This window comes from Pteropus alecto, unplaced genomic scaffold, assembly GCF_000325575.1.
Source record: "Pteropus alecto unplaced genomic scaffold, ASM32557v1 scaffold24, whole genome shotgun sequence".
In the NCBI taxonomy this organism is placed as follows: Eukaryota; Metazoa; Chordata; class Mammalia; order Chiroptera; family Pteropodidae; genus Pteropus; species Pteropus alecto.
In genome coordinates, this window is record NW_006439192.1 from 22,978,091 (window position 1) to 22,985,062 (window position 6,972).

Below are 6,972 nucleotides of genomic sequence, written 5' to 3' on the forward strand. Positions count from 1 at the left end.
ATTAATATATCGAGATTGCTAAATATATATTTGTTATTTATGATATTTATTCATATTTTATATATTTGTATATGTGTATATTAGATATATGCAATTGTATATGTGTGTGTGGATGTGTGTGTGTGTGTGGGTGTGGGTGTGTGTGTGTATATATATATATAAAAGAATATACAGATGTTCACAAATGACAGGTAATCTTTTCTCCCTTACAGGTCATAAACTTCATGTCCTAATACTTTTTTGCATGCCAAGTACAAGTTCTCAAAGATAACAACAGCATAAAGAACAAAAAGTAAGAATGGAGAAACCAAATTTGGGTGTTTCGCAGCTGTATGAGGGTATTTAAACAAGTTCCTCTCTCTGACCTGCTTGGGCCTGACATCCTACAGATCCAGGATCCCCCTGAGATTGTCAGACGATCCTGGAGGAATAGTTCCACAGCCCTTCCTAAAGAAGAAGACCTTCGGAAAAAAAGCAGACTTGAAAGCAGCATGCAAGTGACTTCTTCACCATTAATCAGAGAATAAGAACTACTAGAAGAACATTTTGAAAGAGTGCAAATTAAAGTAGAATGTGACTGTCACAGTGTTAATACATAAGATTTTGTAAGAGACACTGAGACAAAAGAAAAATTAACAAAGGGATTGAACTAAAACTCAGAAAAACAAACAAAATTTAATCTCATGACCCATTAAAAAAACTCAGATTAGCACACATTTTGAAATACCTACCAAATTGAGTGATTGTGCTTTGTTTACTTTTTAATTATAGCAGTCAATATTGACCATGGTGTAGTAAAATACTCATCGCATGCACTGCTAGTATCAGTATATCTTAGTAAAACTATCCCATGAAAAACCTTGGTAATGAATTTCAAGACTGAAAATCTCTATTTAGGAGTCAGTATTCTTCCTTTTAGAAACAATCTAAACAAACTCAGGCCAAGACGTATGTAAAAAGTGTCTCAACATTTTTTGTAACAGCAAAATTTGAAAACAATTTAAATATTGAAAAATAAAAGAATGATTATATCAATTATAGCCCAGTGATGAAACACTATATGGCAATTTAAAATGTTGGTTTCAAGGAGGGAGGAAGATGGCAGAAGAGATAAAAGCAGGAATCACCTCCTCCCAGGTCCGCATAGAAATTACAACCAAATTATAAAAGAATCAATGTGGAGAATCACCTGAAGTCCAGCTGATCGAAACACCAACGTCTGATAATATAATGTAGACACATCAAAGCTGGTAGGAGGGGAAAAATCACGAATCCGGCTGGACCCGAACCCATGGGTAGTGGGGGAACAATGAGAGGGAGAGCAAGGCTGCAGAGGCTCCCCTGAAAGAGAGGGGGGTCCTGGCCTCATTTGTGGGCTCCCCAGCCCAGGGTCCCAGCCCAAGGAACAGGACTTTCCAAAAACTACGACTGTTAAAACCAGAGGAGATTCCGGCTGTCTGGGTGAGATGGAAGGAGACTGAAACCCCAGACGCCCCTTTGAAGGACCCACGCAAAGGCTTTCTGAACTGCGGACACTCACCCGGGACACTAGCAGTGAGTCAGAGGCTTGCATGGGATTCATACCAAGAAAGTCTACATTACCTGGCGACAGAATAAGGGCTGGAAGGGCAGCCACCATTGTGCCTTAGTCTGGCCCCTCTACCAGGCAATCTATAGACCACACCTGCAAGACTGTGCAGACTCCTCCCACAGGGCCATTAGGAAGTTGCTGGCCTGAGAGCATCAGCATGTCCTACCCAATTTAGAGATTGCCTGAGGCTTTTGTTGCTGGATGGCTGCCACGTCCCACGTCTATTAAGGGCAAAGCATTCTCAGCTGGCAGCCAGCACTGTGAGCGAGCATTTCCAAGATAGGGTCAGGCAGATCACTGCTGCCAACACGATCTCAAGGATCTGTGGGCCATTCCCAGAAGTCAAGATTTTGACTTCTGCAGAACGCACAGATGCTTACCGAAGTTGCAACAAGATTGAGGCTGTATTGATCTGTTTGCCATTGTCTCCCTGAAATCCTGCCCCACCCTACCCACAAATTACTCCTAGGTGGCCCATTGACAGTGAACAGCCACCACTCTCCCTCACCCTGCCAATTCACACAGGCAGCAAACTTTGGCTAGCACACACTGGGCACTGTACAGAAATCAGTTGCAGGCAGACCTCTGTTGCCTGCAAGAATTGCAATATTGAGTCAGGGTAGCTCAGGGGTCTGTGGGGCTGCCCCAGAAGGCAGTTGGTCTCACTGTGATCTGTGACTACAGCGGGAATACCCAGGCACAAAAGTTGCAACAAAACTGAGACTGTATTGGGCTGACGGCCCATGTCTCCCTGAGATCCCACTTCAAACAAGCCACAAAATGCCTGAAGCCCATTGACAGGCAGACTCCCATGCCGTGCTTGGCTCTGGGGTTGTGCACTCTGCGCAGGCAACAGACCTTGGCTAGCACAGTAAGTGCATTTTGGGGAAAACAGGTGTGGGCAGACCACTGCTGCCTGTACAAGCTGCAATATCTCTTGAGGGGATCACAGGGGTCTGTACTGGCCTAACGTCCTTTGACTCTCTGAGCTCCTGCCCCATCCAGTACACAAAGTGCCTGCTGCACATTGAGAGGCAGCTGCCCCTGCCCTGGGGTAGTGCATTCAGGACCAAGGACGGCAGCAGCTGACCTTGCTACAATTGGAAACTTGTACAGGGAGCCCAGAAACAAGACTGGCATGTAAACTGACACTGCAATGGCAGGGGGACAATTCCTGCACCACCAAACATGCATATCATCCAGAGGCTCTTCCAGTTTCAGAGACTTACAGGCAACTGACAGGCAGCGTCAGGCTTTGAGGAGCACTGGTCCCTCTGCCGAACTGCCATACATCAGGAACAGGGAATAACCGACCGCGGCCTACAGCATTGTCTCTCCCACTTACTTACAGATCCAGCACAGGCAACAACCATCTGCAGATCGCTTCGTAGTTCCCACCGGTAGCCCGGAGCAATCAAAAGCAGAGGCTGACCATGGCCTACGGGGGAGGCCCTCCCAAAGGGCCACAAAACCAATGCATCTGGAGGCTGGCACCAGACCACAATAGAGCAACTGACTAGTCCCATTAGTGATACACACAAGGGTGGTTGCAACAAGTACACAAGCCTGCTAGGGCAAATCCTACTCAGTGGGGTCAGCCCCTACACAGCAACTCTTACTCTGTGGGTGCAGCCAGTTCCCACAATTAGTTAGCCTGAGCGTTAATCTCATCCACTGATGTACTAACAACAATAAAGGCTTGGCAACAACAGAAGATCACATACAACTCACACAAAGATCACATCCAGAGTTCCAGGCATAAGGGATCAGGAAGAGTATGTCACTGGGCCACACAGGACACCTTCCACATTAGGCCATTTGGCCAAGGCTGAGAGACAAAACAAATATTCTTGACACATAGAAACAAACACAGCGAGGCTAATATAATGAGAAAACAAAGAAACATGCCACAAATGAAACGAAAAGAGAAAACTGTGGAAAATAAGCTAAATGAAGTGGAGGCAAGCAATCTACCAAAGACGGAGTTCACAATAGTGGTTATAAGTATGCTCAACAAACTTATGGGGAGAATGGATGAACACAAAGAGAACATCAAAAGAGAGATAGTAAGCATAATAAATGACATAAAAACCATAAAAAAAAGAACCAGACAGAAATTACGAATAACTGAAATGAAGAATACACTAGAAGGATTCAACAGTAGATTCAAAGAAGCAGAAGGTCAAATCAGTGACCTGGAAGACAAGATAGCAGAATACACCTAATCAGAACAACAAAAAGAAAAAAGACTTTTAAAAAAGGAGGATAGTTAAAGAGACCTCTGCAACAACATGAAGTGTAACAATATTCGGGTCATAGGAGTTCCCAAAGGAGGAGAGAGAGAGCAAGGGATTGAGAATCTATTTGAAGAAATAATGTCAAAAAACTTCCCTAACCTGGCAAAGGAATTAGACATACAAGTTCAGGAAGCACAAAGAGTCCCAAACAAGAGAAATTCAAACTGACCCACACCAAGACACATCATAATTAAAATGCCAAAGTTCAAAGACAATGAGAAAATCTTAAAAGCAACAAGAGAAAGGGCAGCTAGTTACTTAAAAGGGTACCTCCATAAGAATGTCTGCTGATTTTTCAGTGGAAACTTTGCAGGCCAGAAGGAACTGGCAAGAAATATTCAAAGTTATGAAAAACAAGAATCTATAACCACAAATATTCTACCCGGCAAGGCTTTCAATTTAAATGGAAGGTGAGATAAAGAGCTTCCCAGATAGGAAAAAGGTTAAGGAATTCAGCACCAATAAGCCAGCATTACAAGAAATGTTAAAGGGACTTCTGTAAAAAGAGAAGGGGTAAAAAAGAAAATAGAAATAACAAATATGAATAATAAAATAGCTGTAACTATGTATCTATCAGTAATTACTTTAAGAATAAATGGATTAAATGCTCCAATCAAAAGATAGAGGGTAGCCAAATGGATAAGAAAAAAAGACCCATGCATATGCTGTCTATAAGAGACCCACTTCAGATCAAATGACACTCACAGACTGAAAGTAAAGGGATAGAAAAAGATATTTCATGCAAATGGAAATGGAAAAAAAAAAAAAGCCGGGGTAGCAATACTTATACCAGATAAAATAGACTTTAAAACAAAGGCTATAATAAGAGACAAAAAAGGGCATTACATAATGATAAAGGGATCTATAAATCAAGAGGACATAACCCTAGTAAACATATATGCACCCAACACTGGAGCACCTAATACATAAAGCAATTATTGACTGACTAAAAGGAGAGATCAACAGTAATATACTCACAGGAGACTTTAACACCTCATTGACACAAATGGACAGATCTTCCAGGCAAAGAATCAACAAGGAAACAATGGGCCTAAATGACACACTAGACCAGATGGATTTAATAGATATTTTCAGAGCATTTTGCCCCAAAGCAACAAAATATATATTCTTCTCAAGTGAACATGGAACATTATCCAGGATAGACCACATGTTAGGACACAAAACAAGTGTCAATAAATTTAAGAAGACTGAAATCATATCAACCATCTTCTCTGATCACAATATGAAACTATAAATGAACTACAAGAAAAAAAGTGGAAATACACAAACATATGGAGGCTAAATAACATGCTACTAAACAATGAATGGGTTATTAATGAGTTCAAGGAAGAAATCAAAAGATACCTAGAGACAAATGAAAATGAAAACACGACTCAAAATCTATAGGACATAGCAAAAGCAGTCCTAAGAGGGAAATTCATAGCAATACAGGCCTACCTCAAGAAACAAGAAAAAGCTCAAATAAACAATCTAACCATACACTTAAAAGAATTAGAAAAAGAACAGCAAACAAAGCCCAAAGTGAATAGAAGGAAGGAAATAATAAAAATCAGAGCAGAAATAAACAAAATAGAATCTAGAAAAACAATACAAAAGATTAATGTCACCAAGAGCTTGTTCTTTAAAAGGATAAACAAAATTGGCAGATCCTTAACCAGACTCATCAAGTTAAGAGAGAGGACTGAAATAAATAAAAGAAATGAAAGAGAAGAAATAACTATAGACTCCACAGAAATACAAAGGATCCTAAGAAAATGCTATGAGCAATTAAATGCCAACAAACTGAATAATCTGGAAGAAATGGACACATTCCTAGAAATATACAATCTCCCAAGACCGAGTCATGAAGAAACAAAAAATCTGAATCGACCGATTACCACCAATGAAATAGAATCAGTAATCAAAAATTTCCCAAAAAACAAAAGTCCTGGACTAGATGGCATCACAGGCGAATTTAACATTCAAAGAAAAATTAACACCTATTCTTCTCAACTATTCCAAAAAATTCAAGAAAACGGAAGGCTCTCTAACTCCTTTTATGAGGCCACCATTACCTTGATTCCAAAAATAAAGACATTACAAAATAAGAAAACTGATATCTCTTATGAACATTGATGCAAAAATCCTCAAAAAAATATTAGCAAACCGAATTTAGCAATACATTAAAAATATCACACACCATGATCAAGTTGGATTTATTCTTGGGATGCAAGGTTGGTAGAATATCTGCAAATCATTTAATATGATATGCCATATTAACACATCGAAAGATAAAAACCATATGATTATATCAAGAGATGCAAAAAAAAAAGCATTTGACAAAATCCAGCATCTATTTATGATAAAAACTCTCAGCAAAATGAGAATAAAGGGAGCATACCTCAACATAATAAAGGCCATATATGACAAACCTACAGCTAATATCATACTCAATGGGGAAAGGCTAACAGCATTTTCCTTAAGATCAGGAACAAAATAAGGATGCCCACTTTCACCACTCCTCTTCAACATTGTATTGGAAGTCTTAGCCACAGGAATAAGACAAGAAAGAGAAATAAAAGGTATCCAAATTGGAAAGAAAGAAGTAAAACTCACGCTATTTGCCTATGATATGATACCATATATAGGAGACCCTAAAGATTCCACCAAAAAAACATTAGAACTGATCAATGAATTCAGTAAAGTAGCAGGTTACAAAATAAATATTCAGAAGTCAATGGCATTTTTATACACCAATGATGAACTTGCAGAAAGAGAAATTAAGAAAACAATCCCATTTACAATTGCATTGAAAACTATAAAATACCTGGAAATTAAATTAACCAAGGAGGTCAAAGATCTGTTCTCAGAAAATTATGTTATTGAAAGAAGAAATTGAAAAAAATACAAATAAATGGAAGCTTATACCATGCTCATGGGTAGGAAGAATAAACATCATTAAAATGGCCATACTACCCAAAGCAATCTATAGATTCAATGCAATCCCTTTCAAAATACCAATGGCATTTTTCAGAGAGATAGAACAAATAATCCTAAAATTTATATGGAACCACAAAAGACTCC